This window comes from Ceratotherium simum, chromosome 2 (assembly GCF_057802395.1).
Source record: "Ceratotherium simum simum isolate JZ-2026a chromosome 2, ASM5780239v1, whole genome shotgun sequence".
NCBI lineage: Eukaryota > Metazoa > Chordata > Mammalia > Perissodactyla > Rhinocerotidae > Ceratotherium > Ceratotherium simum.
This window is the reverse complement of record NC_141901.1, coordinates 47,548,193-47,567,357: the sequence shown is the minus strand read 5'-3', so window position 1 is coordinate 47,567,357 and position 19,165 is coordinate 47,548,193. Positions and strand designations below refer to the sequence as shown.

Sequence of the window (19,165 nt, the reverse complement as noted above, 5' to 3'; positions counted from 1 at the left end):
GCAATAATAGTTATACCTTATGGGATTGTTTCACATATGGACGTGCTTACCAAATGCTAGCTGTTGTCATCATCATCACTATCATCAACACTCTGTAGGTGTTTTTAAAGTTTGCTTTTTAAATTTTTTTAAGGAAGGTAAGCTTTCCTGGCCTCAGCTGCTTTCTCCATTGCCTGGCAATCTGTAAATGCTGCAGTCATTAAAGGTTAAGTTGACCCTTTAGGCAATTCTTGTCCAGGAGGCCTCATTGTGCGTAGTGAGTCACCAGCACTTAGAAGTGGACAGTGACTCAGTCGCCTGTTATGGGGAGGTCAGAAGTTCCCCTAGCTCAAAGTAAGAGGATCCAAACCCAGCCCTGGGGTGCAGAAAGAAATAAGTGTGATTGTATGGCTGACTGGACTTGGGGTGCCATGGAGAACTTGGGGTACTCAGGTCAGAGGGCATAAAGGGGTGAGTAAATGCTGGGGCTTTAGAATCACACAGACCTGAATCTGATTTCAGTGTTACCACTATCTTGCTGTGTGACCTCAGGCAAGTTATTTAACCTCTCAGTGCCTCATTTTTTATCATCTGTAAATGGAGATGGTCTTAATAGAAATGACTTCATGGTATAAATGCTTGGGAAAATGCTGATAATCAAGGAAATACTCAATCAGAAGTAATTATTATTATCATTATCACCACCATCACCATCATTAATGGGAGTCGGGACAGACAATTCTAGGGATCAGCCATGGAGAAGTAAAGTAACGGGAAGAGGTTAGCAGGAACAAGGATGTGTCTTGATGTGAGTTTTAGGAAGTGACAAGTCATTTAGCTCACGTTAAATATAAAAAGTCATAACTTATTCTTTATTGCCCCCCTACGAAGGAGTGAGTGATGTGTGTTCACATAATTTCCATTTTGTAGAGGAAGATTCTGAAGAATAGAGTATAAGCAACTTTCATGCAGAAATACAGATCTGGTTTAGCTCCAGTTAGGAGCTGAGCTTCTTCAAATCCTGCTCGTAGAGGGGTAACTGTCCTGGCCCAGGCAGAGGAGAGCTGGTCAGGTCTGGGCCTCCACAACATGCTAAAAATATGAATGTCATAGAATCATCCTGTCGTTCTTCTTGATCTCAATTGGCCCCCCTGATTTCATGCCATCTGCAAATTTGCACATCCTTTGTGCTCCTTTTTTGCTCCATTTTATGCCTTCCTTTGCCATCTCATATACTCCGTGTGCTTCAATCTCTGGGTTTCCATTTTTCTTCTCCCTTTTTAATGCAGGGGTTTTTTTTTTCTCTTTCTCTTCCCTCCTTTACACCCCCACCTTCCTCCTCCCTCCACACCAATCAAATTCCTGCTTGCTTCTTGCCATATTCATTATCCTACCTCATTCCCCCCTCATTCCTAGAAAACAGCTCACAGAGACTCACCCTTCCCCCTCCAACCCGCAATGCCCACCCTCCATAAATTCCAGCAGCCTGGCAATCAGTAACTTCAGCATCACACTTCACAGCTCTCAGAGTTTACACTACTTGTTACTACTCTCCTTGCTACTGCTCTCTAGGGTTTCTGCTAAAAAAATGATCCACTTTAAAAATATGCTGGGTACAAGTTGAACCCACAGTTAAGTTTACTCGCACATTTACACATTTCAGGGTTTTATTTTAACTAGTACCTCAGGTCTATGCTCAATTATGCAGTGAAGAAAGACTAGATCCTTAGGGAACAAATTTTTCTCTATTATAAAGAAGAAAACCGTCTAAACATTCAACAGAAACCCTAGTACTGGGTCCACCCACTCTCTTAGCTCTCTACTCCCCCAATCTCAGGCTGATGGGACATTGCTTTCTCCTTTGTGGAGTCATTTATTCCACTCCTCCTGGAGCTCAGACTGCCTCCCAGTGTGTGTATGTGTGCACACGTGTGTGGCCACTGCTGTTTCTCCAAAGGGCTCACCTCTCTTCTGCCATTTTAGCAGGACACAGGAGGCAGCTCTCCCGCTCTCCCTCTCTCTCTCTCTTTCTCTCCCTGCCCCCAACTCAGCCTAGGCTTTTTCCTGTCTCTTAACTCCACCAGTGCAGCAGCAACTAGCTGAGCTGCTTGTGTGTGAGTGAGAGAGAGAGAGAGAAGAGAGAATGTGTGTGTGTGTGTGTGTGTGTGTGTGTGTGTCTGCGTGTGCAGCTAGGCCAAGCCTGTGAGCCTGCCTGTCACTGGAGAGTTTTAGTTTGCATTCAGAAGAAAGGAGGAGGGGAGACAAGGGGGGAGGAGGAAAAGGTGGAGGGGGGAGGAGTGGGGGGGCGCAGAGAAGGGAGGGAGAATGTCTTGTTTGTGGCTTGTCAGCAATTGCTTGAGACAAGCTTCCATGTGTGAAAGCTACTTGGCATGAATGCCTGGGCCGTACCAAGTGTCACCGCAGCAAGGGGGGAGTCAGAAGAAAAACAGATCAGACCAGAGCAGACAATAGGCCCCTAAAGTGTTCCCCCTAAGTTGCTTTGATGTTGTCCTAGTGTCTTGATACCAGGAGGCCAGGGATTGCAGGAAAAGGTTCTTTTTTGTCTTCATTCACTTTCCCCCCTCAGTTTCTGAAATGATTCTCCAGAATTTCTCCTCATAAAAAAGGTAAGAGCCCTAACAATTCCTTCTTCTGTGGCAGGCTTGTTCTCCGTGCCTGGAAGTGGGGGTCTCATTCCTGCGCTGCTCAGGAGGAGCGCTGGGGTCCTGCGATTGGAGCTCTTGCCTTGCCCCTGGAAGTCTTTCAAGGCGCTCAGGGCTGGGGATGGCCCCTCTTTCTAGGGAACCCCAGGAACACGATCTGTGCCCCTGGGTTGGTGGGGAAGAAGGAGTGGATGGAGAGGGTGGGAGGAAGGTGTGAGGGTAGAGGATGTGAGAGAAAAAAGAGAGAGAGAAGCCTGAAAGAGAGGGAGAGAAGGGCAGAGCCCTGGTTCAGAGCAGCGCCTGCCCGGAGCCCAAGGAGGCCTTGCAAGCTCGGAGCTGTGCATTCTCGGGCTGAGCAAGGGCTGGCTGGGGCTCTGCCGAGTGCCTGCAGAGATTGCATCGAGCTTTGTGTGTGCGAGTGTGCCGTGGGTCTGTGTGTGTGTGTGTGTGTGTGTGTGTGTGTGTGTGTGTGTGTGGACTTCCCACACACGGCCCTGCCGTGCCTCGTTGTGAAGAGCAGGTACCCCAGTCCTTAACACCCGAGCCCAGACTCTCCGAGGAAGAGCGGCATGGCAGGCAAGAAGGGAGAGCAAGAGAACTCTGCAGCAAGACAATCCAGAAACTTTTCCAGGCTCAGAGATTTCTCTGGTGATAGATACCGTAAAGAAGTTGTGGGGTGTTCCGTGCCTCAGTTTTCCCATCTGTAAAATCCAGAGAGCTGACCAGGGATGCTGCATGCCTCCCTGGGATTTGGTGAAGCAGAACAGATCATTATGTCTAAAACGCGTGGAGAAATCTTCAAGCTAGAAATGCTGTGGAATCACAAAGTAGAAGTGTTATCATTATTCTTGATCATCATCATCATGATAATAAAACCATCATTAAAGACACCCTGAGACAAATAGACTGGGGAACACAGATCAAGTGTCTGAGCATTTCTAAGGAAACAAAAAGCCTTTTTCCACCTGTTGGCTTCTGTCCTTTTCTCTTGTGTCTTTTCGTTAGATTTATTGGCTGATTTGTACAGAGAATGGGGTGGGAGGGGTTGGGTTTTCCCCTTTCCTCCTCCCTTGTACATATATTTTTTAAAAAGAAGGTCAATGTAAGATGCCTGAGAGAGAAAATGTGCCTCCTGTTATAGTAGTTGCTTCAAGACCTTGTGTTTTCTGGTGCTGGCAGGGCATGCAGACACATCTGTAAACTCTACCTTGGAGGTTAAAGATTTTTATTGTGGCCTTTAGAGATTAAATGAGATTTATTTACAATCGCTGTTTATCAGAGAGTAAATATCTTACTGTGTGTGTGAGGGTAAGAATGTGAAGGCTGTTTACTCACTGGCGGTTTTGTGGATAAAACCTTTTGCTTTTTAAAGTGACATCTTGAGAGATGGGAGTAGAGAGCTAAAATCAGTGCCTAATATTCATCTTTAAAATTTTTTTAAAAGAGAAAAATGTCTGCTTATTTTCGTGAATTGTGGATTTCCTTTCTTCTGTTGTTACACAGTGATTGTTTCAAGGCTCTCAGTTGTAGCTGTCTTTGAATTCTCTGGGGGAATTTTGCTTTCTTACCTAATTCTAGGTTTTCTGTGACTCTGCTACTTGTCCAAAAAAATCTGTAAAAGTCTGGGAGGCTGTGCCTCCTTCCATTCTAACTGCAAATGTTTATCAGACTGACTCCCTGTGATAGCTAGAAATTGAAGCAAAGCGCCAGCCCTGGTTGAGAATATTTATGTTCTTCCCATAGAGGCCTGGAGAACCTGACTTCTGGGTGTGGGAAAGGATGAAGGAAAGATATTTATTGGCCTGAATCTGGCAAAAAGCACCCCCCGCGGACTCCCCCCCATATAATGTTTCATTGGAATAGAACTGAACTTCGTATTTTAAAACTTAATTGTTTTCTACTTTGTAAGCAGAAGATTTTACCATGGTTTGTCTCTGGCAAGATTTCAGGGTCCGGGTATCTTCCTAAAATGTTAGAATTTCAGAACTGCAAGAGAAAAGAAAGGTTATTCATCGAGTTTTAAATGAGGACACTCAAGCAATGATCTGAGGGGGCTCAGTGAAGCTGCAGTAGCATCCAAACCACACCCCAGGGTTCAAAGTGCCCCGAGGGTCGCCATGCCAGCCACTCTTACCTGGCCTCCACACTTGATTTTGCAAGGCCCAGCACTGGGTCCAGCCAAAGATGGCCACCCTTTGGAGTTCTGCTTGCTGTGCTGGATTATAGCAGCACACTCAGCCCTGTTCATGGCACATGGCACAAATATGGCAAACACAGGTCACGATATGAGTTTGCGTGAATTCGTTCATGTCTTCATTTGTTTTTTCAACCAATATTTTAGGGCATTTACTATGCAGCAGACACCTTGCTGGGCACTGAGGATGTAGGAAGGAACAAGGCAGATGTGCCTTGCTCTCAGGAAGCTTGCAGTCTTGGTATACTCAACATTAACCACATAGTTAAACAAATTAGTGATTGTAATATTGATAATATATATTGAACAGCCTGCAGATATAGTCTCGGTATCCGCAGGGGATTGGTTCCAGGACCCCGGTGGATACCAGAATCCACTTGATGCTCACATCCCTTAGTTGGCCCTAGTTTTCCTCGGGTTCCCTGTCCGTGGATACGGAGGGCCAACTTACTATAATGCAGGACATAAAGTTATATAAGTTACTAACCTAAAGTTTGTAACTAGACATCAGGTGTCTTTTTCTCTTTCTGGCTGAGTTCTTCTTGCCCTAGCCAACTCCCATTCCACTGGTGGCATTCCTAGTCACACAGTTCAGCGTTTCCAAAGACAGTAGAAAATTCCCTCCCCTCCTCTTTCTCCCTCCCTCTCTCTCCACACAATACAACAGAGACACAAATAATACCTGCTAACCCTTTACACTTGTACTACTAAATAACTTCACACTCGTGGTGGGCGGGCCTATATAACAGTCATTATCTGGGTGATTCCCATTAGCTATAGCCTCTGTGCACTGTTAAACCCTAACGGGTGTTGGAGGAGACAACATACAGTTAGGGAGGCTCATGTCTCAGTTTACTTATTCCACAGTTCTTCCAGTTAATATTAAACTCTCAGCTGCGGGGAAACTCCACCATTATCACTGTCGTCTTGGAATTCCGAAGACAAAAGTGTAATGAAATGGCTTTTCCCATTCCTCCCAACAAGGACACATATCTGTAAAGGGAAAACATTTTAAAAACTTCTTCAATAGGTCCCATTTTGGTTGGGTTATTAAAATATTACTGGTTTGATGAGGTTAAAGGTAGGAGCATCTTCCTCCACACCCCCTCCTTTTGCGGTCTTGCTTGGAGAGACTATATGGTTAAAATGCCAGTCATTTTCACGGAGGCAAATTTGTATTAATGCTTATATCACCATTTTCTGCATTGTGTCCTTCTCTAGTACTCAGAGGAGTATTGTCAATCCATCTTTTTTTTTAGATTAATTTAGTAGTTTAAAAGGAAGACAGACATGCCCACCCACACCTAAATCACAGGTTTGGTGACTATACTTTGGGAACCCACACAGGTTGTGTGGTTAAATCATGTGATGAGCAAAATAAGAGTGATTTCTATGCCCCCATCGTTGTTACACAGTATGCAGTGAAGTTGACACTGGAGCAACACTGGAGCGACACCCTCTCCAGAGCTTGCCATGGTTGTCTGCATTTGGCACCTGTGGCCATTTCTTCTCCTGTGAGCAGTATGACTTCATTTGCAAGGCTTTGATCACTTCCGACACAGCCCCCCTCCCCCATGTGTTACTCACTGGGGAGCTGTCTCTGGGGAAGGCAATCTGAGTCGGCCTTGGAAGAGTAATCCAGAGAGAGGAGTAATCTGAGTGGGGAGTTAAGAAGTGAATAAAACAAGGATCTGGTTGGGGGAAAGAGTAACAGAAGTGGGGAGCCAGACGGCAGTGATTCAGGTCATCCTCAACTCTGGGGTAATAAAATGAAGACTGTGATGACATTTAAAAAGGTGCGATGTGTGGGTACTGTGTGTAAATAAAAATGCTAGAGTCTCTAGTCCGAATGAAGGTGAAACCAACAAATGTATGGGACAGTCCCCAGACTTGTTGGTTACAAATACTGCCTTTGCATGTAGTTATATTGAAGGGAATTTTGTGGGCTTTTCCCCCCAAGAGACATAAATATAAGAAGTAAAATGGAAAATTTCTCCATTTCTTTCAAGCCTTGACATTTTAATGCACCTTAAAATGATATCTGCTTTGTCCTCTCTTGTAATAGCCCTGTGAATTAAGTAATATTGTTATCCCTCTGCTGTATTTGAGTAAGGTTATGTGACTCATCCAAGGACTCACAAGAAAATAAGGGGCAAGATGGCCAGCTGATTAAATCTACGTGTTAGGCCAAGTCTCTTCAAGAGATGAGAAGCAAAGAAGTGAGGTCATCACCATGATACTCAGGTCAAAGGTACTGTGTTGACATGGCATTTAAAATAGTTGCCTTAGTTTTAGCCCCTTTTTTAAAGACTCACGTTTAGAGTGTTGATCAAAAAAGGCGTCTCCAATTCTCATTTAATAATGACATGTTTCTTTACAAAGTACATTGGACCGGGTTCTGGTTTTGGCTCCCCATTCTACTTCTCTGGACCTCTTTTAGAATGAGGGGATTGGACTAAATCTTCTTTAATTTTCCTTCTAGCTCTGTTATTCAGTATTTCTCTGATTCTATAAATAGGATCTTCTATGAATCTGGTCTTTTTGTCACTTGATACGAGGCCCAATTCAAGAACTATGGTTCCCAAAGGGGAAATGTGAGTTTTGTGGATATAGGGATTCATTCCTATAGATCCATACAAACTATGTTGATGTTTTGAAGTGAAAAGCACAATAGGAAAAAGTGGGATCTTAATTTATGGATTTTAAGAGAATTTGCTAGTCAGCATGCAGGCACATGTGCAAGGAGACTGAAGAACCATTTTCAAAAGAACAGGCTGTTTTGAATGCATGTCTTCCTGTATAATAAGTATGAATTTAAAATGGACGGGCACTGGGCACATCTCTTAGCTTCACCATTCTCACTGCTTTTTCATAGAAATCGTGCTGTTCCTTTTTGTATTATGCTTACGTATTGTTTCAAGGAGGCAAGGGACCAGTTTAAGCAACTGTAGTGCTGATGATACATGCTATGCATTTAACACTATGCTTTTGGGGATGACAGGACTATTGACAATCTTTGTGATATGCAACTTCTGAAAGATATTGCTAAAGACTTGCTGATATGATGATATATATTACATATACCTTTAGGATGTGAGTAATAAACTGCTTCTGAAATGTGGTCAAGAGTGGGACAGAGAGGTAGAGAGCGAATGACGTTTTCATTAATCATGCTTTCTGTGAGTAATTCCGAGCACGAGTCATTTGAAACTGGTTAAACCTTTGAAAAGACATAATTATAAATTTTATGTGGTAGCTCTTAATGCAATTTTTAGAACCCCAGAGTAAGTCCTTCTGCCATGTTATAGGAATATCATGTTGCTTGTAGCAAAGGAGACCAGTTTAAGGCTGTTTTGATGATTAGCAAATCACTGAATTGGTCTTATTTCTAACTGAAAAAAAATAGTGTGTAAGATATAATTACTTTCTAACTGGGGAAGGGAATTTTGAAGACCATATATAATAATTTTTTGACTTATCTTGTTCCTTTATTCTTGGTTGCTTAAAATTCCTAATATTGGATATCTTGCTTAACTTCTTAACAACCCTAAGAAGTAGATACACACGAGAAATGTACTGTTGACTTTAAAGATGGAAAAACAGGACTAGGTTTGTGAAATGGTATACCAGCAAGCTTTATAGAATGTAAGGATATACTCTTTAGAAGTATGTGAAATATTTTCTTATTGAGGAATGCTAAACTATAAAGGCAAAGAAAAGTATATTCTATATATTGTTGTGGCAATCTAATTTTTAACGATATAAGTAATTATCAAAAGTATTTCTATGTTATTCACAAAGATTCAAAATGCCTCTAATCTAAAGCTTTGGAGAGCTTTAGTAATTTCTATGAAAACCATAATCACTCTTTTTCTTGAAAAATAAACACATAAACTCAAAATTAACAGAAATGGCAATTGAAAGAAGCCAAGCCATCATTTGCTCAGAAAAAAAAAACTTGTGAATCTTGAGGTAGCTTTATCTTATCTAATATTAGATATATTGGAGTTTCTCTTCTCCTTGGGGCTTGTGTAGTTAGTAGATTTTTGAGGAGAAAAATTTTGCTGAGGATCTATGGACAAAGGACTTTTTTTTTTTTTTTTGGGAGGAAGATTAACCCTGAGCTAACATCCGAGGCCAATCCTCCTCTTTTTTTGCTGAGGAAGATTGGCCCTGGGCTAACATCCGTGCCCAACTTCCTCTATTTTATATGGAATGCCGCCACAGCATGGCTTGACAAGCAGCACATCGGTGAGCGCCTGGGATCCAAACCCGTGAACCCGGGCCGCCAAAGTGGAGCGCGGGCACGCACCTAACTGCTACAACACCAGGCCGGCGGAGACAAAGGACTTTTTCAATGCAGGTCAAGGGCATACTTTCTCTAAGCATGCCTGGATTGGTGGTTTATTCTGTAGAAGTCCATGACATACTGGAGTGTTTAAGGCAACCATAGTCCAAAGAATGCAGGATTTTAGCTCCTGTGCCAGTGCCCAGGCTACTACCTCTGCCTGGAACATCCTTTGTCTCTTCCAAGCCAACTCGCACTGCTCCTTCAAGACTCGTCCTGGGCTTTTCTTCTGGGAAGCTTCTTAGACCCAAGCCACCCTATCTCTGCTCCACCACCTCCTGGGCTGGGAGTACACTTACCTGGCCCTTATCACACTGCACTGGAATTGTCTGCCTCCTACTCTGGGCTGTGGCCTCCTCAAGGACTGGACTGTTTTTAGTTTTTGTACCCCTGATGCCTAGCACAGGGTGAAACAGAGCAGGTGATCAATAAAGGCTGTTGAATGAATAAACAGTTCACATTGAAATCTAGCTTATTAATAAATTTAACCAAATACAAAAAGAATGGGGTAAAAATCTTAAATTATACTACGTTACGTCCTATATTAAAAAAAAAAGGAAATTTCTTCTTTTAGGTTATTCACTCTTCTCCCACTTTGCAGAGAATAAATGACACATTCATAATGAAGTATTTTGTATACCCCTGAATCTTCTCTTTTTTTATGCCCACTTTTTCTCCTCTAAAGCTTGTTTGTCATGTTTCCCACTCTTGGACCTTGTGGTTCCCTTACCTAATAGTTTATATTTTTATGTCAAATAATCACAGACGATAAATGAGTTGGTGTCGTTTGTCTTGATAGTTAGGTAGTAGCTAAAGAGGAGAAGTTTTTTCTGTCTCAGAAATGGGGAAAATAAAGTGAGCTTTGAGGAAGTCTGGACAATCAGAGGATAGTAAGGTGAATGACTGACTTCCAGGAATCTGCAATTGTGACCCATCTGAAACAAAGAAGGGGACAATACAATTTAATTTTTATCTTCTAAAAAATTTAAGTGCTGAACTCTCTAGAAAAGGCCTTCTGGTGGCAAAGAACTGATTGAAGTTTCCTCAAGAAAAGGGGCATTCATTGTGAGGATGCTCACAGATGGAGCCTGGAATCAGAACTGGAAATCTTTCAGGTGCTGAGGCAGCTCTCAGGACACCCTCTTGTGTCACTCTCATCCTCTCACTGTGCATTTGCTGTACTGGGGCCCGTTGTGCTACCTGCTGGTTTAGCCTTCTAGCTGTATTCTGGGTAACCTCTCTCAATCTCTTAGCTTTTGCTTACACCTAATTGTGTTTCTTTGACTTGCTAAGATCCCCATGTTCAGAACTCTACTCCCTCCACCCTGCCTCCTTCAGGGCTTCTTCCTCATGGCTTCTTTCCTTATATTCTGTCATTTGTAGTTTTCCCTGATAATTGTTTCATTCTCTCAGAATCCCCGAATTCAGGTTCCCAACAAAGAATCCAATTAACCCAACTCATCTTTTCATTGCGGTGTCTTATAGATCCCTAACCAGCCTATGGTAGAAGTTGCCTAAGGGTCAGATGCACAACTGTAGTCCAAGATGCTGTGGCAAAGGGAGGTGGGTATGGGCAGAGGGTTTGTCACTTGGTATAAAACTGGGTTGCCTTTTAGTAGGAGCTATAGAAGGGCCATCTTCCCTTCCATGTAGCTGGCAACACATGTACTTAACATATCTAATGTAAGTCTATTAGGGAAGTCTAAGAAATTAAGGATAACCAGATTATTAAAAATTAAAATGTTTCATGGATGACAGTTAGCACAGCTGAGATAAGAAGACCATGGGAACAAAATAGAAAATTTTTAAGTAGGAAAAGAAATAGGGATAGGAAAGTGTATTAGAGTTAGTTCTTAGTATGAGTGACATCATTTCATAATTTTATTAAAAAGCAAGAGTAGATGAATAATGAAAGTGAGAATATATTGACAGGGATCTCAGAGGCTAGTTTAAAAAGCAAGCATAATCATGGAATTGGGGACCAGGGTGAGATAAATAGGAATACTAACCTTCTTAGGGAGTTTCTGCCTGTGCTTTCTTCCTATATTTTCTTCCTCTACTTCACTATTCTGTACTTGATCTCTCTTATCTTTAGCTTCTGGAACAATCTGTTATGAACTAGTGGTGTGACCTTGGGCTAGTTATTCTCTCTGAAACTAAATTTACTCATCTGTAAAATAGGCATAATGATTATTATTTCAATAGCTTATTATAAGAATTAAATTAGATGGCATAATATATTTAAAGTGATGGGTGCACATTACCTAGGATGTAGTAGGTGTTCAGTCAATTGTAGCAATTATTCTAGCACATTGGAAGGACATGTTGACTGAATAATGTGCTGAGCAAAATTTTGCTTGTTATATCATTTATTCCTTATAACAATCCTGAAGGACTTATATTATTGTTTCTACTTTATGAATGAGGATACAAAATAATACTTAATTGAGTATTTGCTGTGTGCAAAGCTGAGTTAAACGCTTTCATGTGTTGTCTTATTTAAATTAAGATAGGTGATATTAATGTCTTCATCTCATTGTTGAGGAAACTGAGGTCTAAAGAGTTTAACTTGCCCGTGATCGTACAACTAGTAAGAGACAATCAGAGCTTGTTCGTAAGTCTATCTGAACTTGAGTCAGTCTGACTCCAGAGTTTTCCAAAGTAACATAGTTGATGAATGTGAATGTGACTGAGTCAAGATTCAGGTCTTGTTTAGGGCAGCACTTCTGCAGTTCACTATGAGAGATACATGCTGACTGAATAAAGGATAGTGGTAGGCACAGACATAGTTACCCTGCATCTGAATCTGGATGCCATGATTAGACAGACAAGGGCAAATTTTGGAAAGGGTACAAAGGGGAAAATTTTTTAAATAATTAAAATATGTCAAACAAGGTCTCTCAGACCTGATGAAATGATTTAACAAACATGTGTTGAATATCTATTGTGTGTCAGGCGATGAAAACTGAGCTTTGCATTGTAGGGAATGCAAGATGAGTAAGGCTCTATCCCTCCTCTTGCTTTCATTCTAGTGGAGAGAGATAGATGCTCATACAACTAGTTGTAAAGCCTATAGCAATGGATCAAAGAACTGTGGTAGTCGAGAGAGAGAACAATTAATTTGGTGGTGAAGGGAATGGTGGTGGAAGGAACTGGGGAAGGCTTCATGCAGGGGATAACATTAGCAATGATCTTTGAGGAGACAAATACAGAAGTACTAGAAGCCTTCTATAGTCTCCTTTTTTCTTCATGCCAATGATTTTATAAAGGGTGGTATAAAGTAGCTAACTATTGTAGTAATAAACTGCCAGATAATAGTGTTTTCTAAGATTAGGTTTTTTGACTAAAGTGGAGAAATATCTATCCTTACTAATCATAAGAATATATTGGAATTTTCCTGGTCTGCACCTACACATATTTCTATTGAAGGAATCAGAAAATGAAATCCTCTGTTCTATGCATCATAGGCTGGAGATCTATAGTTGTCCAGCAATCCAATAAGGACCTACAAATCCCTCAAGTGGCCAAACAGTACACCAGTATCAGCTCTCAGCTGTACTGTGTGGTGTTAAGTAGTACTAACATACTGGCAGGTGGGTCATTTATTCATCTACTCTTTGATGGGAGATTTTACTCTGTAGCTGAGAATTCCCAATTTTCCTTACATAGAATATCAGGTTTTCTGAATTTTTTTTTGAGGCAGTCCTAATTTAAAACATTCTGTCTTATCCCCATAAGTATATTCATGATTGGTAGTCTACGTGTTCTGATTGTTATTTCAGGTTGTTAATTAAATTGAGTTTCTACATCCTAATCCTGTTTAAAGAGGTCAAGTAGACATCTTCTGCATGTAGACTTTATCCATTAGCAGTGAGAATGTACATACTCGTCTTTACCCTGCTAGGTACAAACCCAGCCAAGATCTCTTGTTTCGTTTTGGTTTGGTTTTTTGCTTGAACCTCCTTTTCCCAGACTCTGTTGATGGATATTATGCTCATCCTTCCTTCAAGGCCTGCCTCAAATGCTGCTTTCCTCACAGTCTTTCTCGATTTCTAGAGCCTGAGGAATCTCTTCAGCCCCATAGTGTCCATGTTATCTTATACTTTTCTTGAAATGATCGTACTAGCTACATGTATTCTCTATCACAAATCCCTTAATAGGTGATAAACAAGAGGGCAGGGCTTTAGGTTCTAATCACTTGTGTATCCCTCAAAACACCCAACAGGGTTCTTGCCTTACAAGTGGTCGGTGCTCAGAGATGTTTATTGAACTGAACTGAGCTGAATTCTTGAATTCTTGGATTGCCTTTGGGTATGCTAACATTGACGTCTGAGCCCCAGTGTCTTTTTGGAAAAGAAACATGGCTTTAAAAAAAATATGTCTTAACTGATTTTAGGGTGAAAGAAACCATGTAATATAAACAGTAATTGTAATTATTATTAATAAGCATCATTAAAATAGCGTGAACTGATAGAATTACTTCCTTTGCTTGCTTTTGCTGGCAGAGTGGGCAGGCTTGATAAACTAACTGGTCTTTTCCATCTCTAATATCTATGATTCTTTGAAATTTTATATAGACAAGTGCAAGCTAATGTACACTGGAAGGAACAATTGAAACAGCTCATACTCACTGATGGGCTCTGAATTACTCTACTTGTAAGTGCTCAGGAAAAAGATCTCAGATTCATTGTGGATTGCTCAATGGAGACATCTGCTCGCTGTGCAGTGTCAGTCGGAAGAATGAATGAGATATAATAGGCTGTATTAACTTTGAGAATGGGATAAAGAATAATGCAGAAAATAATATAGTGCACATAATTTGGCATTGACTATTTCTGTAATTACAATAAAACATTTTAATGATATACACTGATGTTATGACTTCACCTTAAAATCAGAATTCAGCATTGGATCCTGTCATTTCAAAGAAAACAAAGCAGAAATACAAAGGATCCAGAGAAAAACAACAGACTGTCTCCAAGACATATAAGGGATTTGCCTGTGATGAAAAACTAAAAAGACAAGGATATTTTAACTTGGATAAAGGGGAAAAAAATGACATTGTATAAATTTATTTAAAATTAATGAAAGTTTCAGAAAATTGTTAGAGCTAGCTTCTGATTATCCTTGGTAATGGAGGTCAGAGATAGGCAGGATAATTGAAATCCCTGATAATCTCCAAGCCTCATTTTAGCTATTAGTTGCAGCATCCTGTCCTATGAAAAGTTTTAATAGACACACAAATACAAGTCACAGCAGCCCGGGGTTTGTGATCTAAACAGCCCATGAGAAAGGCAGCCTGAGGTGCTGGGGAGCACACAGAATTTGGAATAAGGCGGCCGGGGTTCTAGTCCCTACTCTCTGTTTATCATCTGTACAAACTTGAGTGAGATGCTTAACTTCTATGAGAGTGAGTTCCCTCATCTGTAAAATGGAGATAACAGTAATATTTATTTTATGAGTTTGTTGGGAGAACTAAATGAGCTAACTGGAAGTGGTTGGTGAGCTGTGATGGGTGATGTTGAGAGCTGGTTGTTAAGAGTGCTTGCTTTCCCATTTGACTTGCCTGCAGACGTGGCTCCCAGCACCTGGGGGCTTTCACCACGCTTTTCCTTCTCTTGAATCTTCTACTGCTTATGTTCATGGCAGGAGATTTTAGAAAAGGCGTGCAACATTTCCTTCATCTCCAGAATCATCACAGCATGCCTATTACCTTGGTGCCAGAAAGCCTTAAGATAATTTTGCGTATGTTTGTATTAATGCATGATTATTTAAAGGTTACCTCCCATAATTTTCACAACAGCCCTTTGAAGTGCATACTGCGATTATCCTCATCTTCCAGATGCAAACACTGAGGCACAGACAATTTGCTTAAGGATGCATAGTAATGAGAGAATAAAGAGTCAAACCCATGCTCTCTTGCCTCTGGGTTGATTTACAAGTCTAGAAAACTGACTTGTGTGACTATACTGGTCCCTTCCCTGGGGAGCAACTGGCCTTTCCTTATTTTCTAGGAACTCCTACTCTATCCTTTGGCATCCAATTCAGAACTCACCTATGCCAAGGACCCCATCCTTAGCCTTCTCTTCCCCTAGAAGAAGTCATCTTCTCTGCCTTAGCACCCTGTGTCGTAGCTCTTCATGTATTATTATGTTAACGACGGTAGAAACCCTTAACCTCTATTCAATTAATAGTTGATGATTTAGTTGAGCAAGTTAGTCAAAGCAGAAATCATACAAAATGATGGAATCATTCCTTAAGTCTTTATTTCAACTTAAAACATCTCTCAAGTTTTTGACGTAGGGCCAAGGCCTCATCTCTTGAGTTTAGGGCCTCCCATTAGAGCTCTGCTTCCTATTTCTTGTGTAAGTCACACTTCTGAGGCTTTCGCAATTATTTTGTCTTGGTTTCTTCAAAGTGGAGCAAGATCTCAAAGACATTTTGGGAAGCAATCAGATTCTTCCAGATTTAATGGTGTTTTACGGTTGGCTCTCCCATGCCTAAGTTGACAGCACAGTTTTTAGTAAGACACCTTTAATGTCCCTTTCCCAAACATTCAACCAAGATCTTATAGAAACAACTTGTCTCTTTTGCACTCATATTTCATTACTTTAAGAAAGTTTAATTAAATTGTGCAATTACAATGATAGGAAGAACTAGCATAAGTAGGTTTGGGAGCAAAAGCACTGACTTCTGGTGAGCAGACCACCCCACCGGTGGAAGTAGCATAGGGCAGACATCCTAGAGCAGCCAACAAGCTGTGATCACTCAGCATGTCGTGGGCCTTATGTCTGCATTTACAGAGGGAATGGAGACCGCCGATTAATCAGTTAAATGTTGATCACTTAAGAGAGGTCCTGCTCAGTGTGGCTTCTGTTCCATGTCTGGCCTAGAAGTTGAATGCCTTGAAGGTCTAGATTTTATCTTTATCTTTCTAGTTAGTCCCAGAACCTAGCGCAGTGATGGGTTTCCTAGCCCTCAATAAACAATGACTAACTAGCTAACTGACCTTACCAACAAAAACAAAACTCAGCTTTGCCCCTGCACATCTGGCCTAAGCAACAACGTACTGTCCAGAAGTTGGATTAGGGAGAGGGAGAAAGAGCTAGCAAATGAATTTCTGCTATTGCTGTAAGATAAGATGATGTATACCATTAAGTAGTTAAATGGAAGGCAGCTATAAAGCAGGATTTTGTGTAATATGTAATTAACCTGGGTAACTGATTAGCACACAATAACAGTGAGACAACATGCTTGATAACATTTTACAAAGAATTACATATGTTCTTACGTGAGGAAAAATCCACACTTACAACCACAGTATCTGACTACAAAAAGCCTCTCTGATGATTATGTTCAGGCCTAGCTAGGAAAAGAAAAAATTTCCCTGCCTACTATATCCTTGCAGCATTGAGTTTATTATATGCTTTTTGTGACAAAGTAAAGCATCTTGAATTGAGCACCAGAAGAGGAAAGAAGTCAGATCTGAAGGATATTAAACTTGACAAAGACATTCTGTGGTAGGCGATTGGTTTGGGTTTTCTGATGAGGGTAGAGTGTTGGTGATGGCAGAGATATCCTCTCTCCTAAGATAAAACAGGCAAAAACATTTAGCCTTGTGCTCAATAAATGTTTGAACCAAAATACACTGAGAAGCAGAGTTTGAAAATTACAGCAAGTTTACATGACCACAGGAAATGGGATGAGAAAGAATACATATACATATATATTATATATAGAGAGAATGTGTGTGTGTATGTGTGTGTGTGTGTGTGTGTGTGTGTGTGTAGAATAGAAATAACCCTCCATAGGATCTGGTGTGAACCTTCTCATTAATTTTCCATATTGAGAATCTGTAGGTCAGTTCCAGTTATTAATTCTTGAGGACCCCCTGTTCCTCAAGAGGTTATGAAGCTGTTGTCTAGAAAGGGAAGAATGGAATTAACATTGTACTGAGCACTCATTGTGTGCCAGTTGTTATTCTAAGTGTTTAATATATGTTAGCATATTCATTTGAATATAAGTTTAAATTGATTTTTATAAAGACCTACATTCCTTTATGTGCCACTATGAAAGAAAAAAAAACACTCCCAATTAAACTATGGCACACCATCAATGTTAAAGTGCGTCTTGAGTTCAGAGCTATTAAAATGTGAAAAATATGCGTCTTAGACTCAACAAGATATGGTATCTCATTTAATCCTCCCAATAACCCTTAAACTAAGTATTAATATTGCCAGATGAAGAAAGTGAGGCTCATAGAAGTCAAGTAATTTGCCTCAAGTCAAGTAGCAGGTAAATGTCAGAGCTAGAGTTTGAGACCCAAATTATTCTGTCTCCAATCTAGTGCCCTTTCTATGGTGCTGATTGAAATCAGTGCTTGCCCAGGACTCAGAGATTTTAAAAAATAAATAATAAAAACATTGTATTCTACTAAAAGCATTTAATGTTGGATTTATCTCCTAAAGACCTTTCCTCGGTGGGGGGCAGGGGGGGACTGTGAGCGACACTGGAGTTAATGACAGCCATGGATTTCTAAGGTAGAAGGAAAATTTGAGTTCCTCTGGTCCAGTCTCTGTCTGGTGCTTGAACCTCTGATGGTGATACTCTGGCAAGGAGCCACGCGGTGTCTGAGAAGCCCCAGCAAGACAGGCCACCCAGCAGCTCGATGCACCTTTTGTGAGCTTTTCTTTCATCTCCTCACTGGTCCTAGTTCTGTCTGTGGAGACACAGAGTTGGCTTCACTGTCTTGACACCACATGGCCCTTTCTATATTTGAAAGTAACTATGAGGGTCCCTCTAAGACTTCTTTTCTCCAAGTTGAACATTCTGAGTTCCTTATAGGACATGATATAGAATTCTTTTTCTGGCTGCTATAGTGAATACACTTTAGTTTGTCTGTATTCCTTTTACAGAGGGGCATTCAGAATTGATCATCTTGCTCCACATGGAGTAGAGAACTATCACCACCCTTACTTTAGGTACCCTGCTTCTCTTGGTACAACCTGTAAGCTCATTTGATTTTTTCCAGCACCTCATCACATAAGTATAAACTCCTCCTTGTCCCACTCCTTCTTTTTCCTTTTTTTTGTTTTAATACATGCTGCCGTGAAGGCAACCTGGACTTTAAAATTCATTTTGTTAGAATTGACATTTTGAGGGTTTCCTACTTTGGATTTTTTTTTTTTTTTTTTTTTTTTTGCATTTGATGGTTGTCTCTCCCAATTTTGTAACATCCACAAATGAGATTTTTAAAAATGTTTTCTAGGGCCAGCCCTGGTGGCCTAGTGGTTGAATTCAGCGCACTCCGCTTCGGTGGCCTGGGTTCAGTTCCTAGGCGTAGACCTACACCACTTGTCTGTCAGTGGCCATGCTGTGGTGGCAGCTCACGTACAAAATAGAGGAAGATTGGCAACAGATGTTAGCTCAGGGCGAATCTTCCTCAGGAAAAAAAATATATATTTTCTGTAGCTTTAACTAAATCATTGCTATACAAATTGAGCAGGACAGGGCCAAAGGCAGATCCCTTTGGGAAGTGACAGGAAATCTTTTAGCCAAATCCACCAAATTCTTCAGTGTGTCCCCATAATTCTCTATCTTGTCTATAAGGATGTCAGAGGCTTTACACATGCCGTCCCATTTCACCTGTGCAAAACATCCACATACCAGATATTATTGTTCCTGTCTTAGAGTTAGGCAAACTGAACCTCAGACAGGTGGGGTAGGTTGCCCAGGACTACCTGTTTGTTAGAAGCAGAACCAGGATTTGCATCCAAGTTTTCAAGTCCTTTCTGCTCTACCGTAACTATACCATTCTGAATTTCTTTGCTGAAATCTAGAGATGATATTTTTACCTTATTTTCCTGAACTACAGGAGAGTACTTCTCACGTCAAGGAGCCAATGTTAAAATATAAATGCATTCTCTTCCTCTTTCCCCCAGAGACCACTGGCAAGGGAGTGGATACCTCACTTCTCTCTAA

General features: G+C 40.9%; 1 protein-coding gene across 3 annotated transcripts in view; it reads left to right on the top strand.

Moving 5' to 3' along the window:
* Positions 1-2,423: 2,423 nt before the first annotated feature.
* The window catches only part of LOC147918000 (uncharacterized), a 67,579-nt gene continuing 50,837 nt past the window's right edge, over positions 2,424-19,165 (top strand). For 2 of the 3 annotated variants that reach the window (XM_087444442.1, XM_087444461.1), the window contains exon 1: positions 2,424-2,606. The gene's annotated coding sequence lies outside the window, so the exon portion shown is untranslated. Of the gene's footprint in view, positions 2,607-6,949; positions 7,088-19,165 lie in introns of all 3 variants that reach the window. The other variant, XM_087444468.1, reaches the window with a different exon arrangement.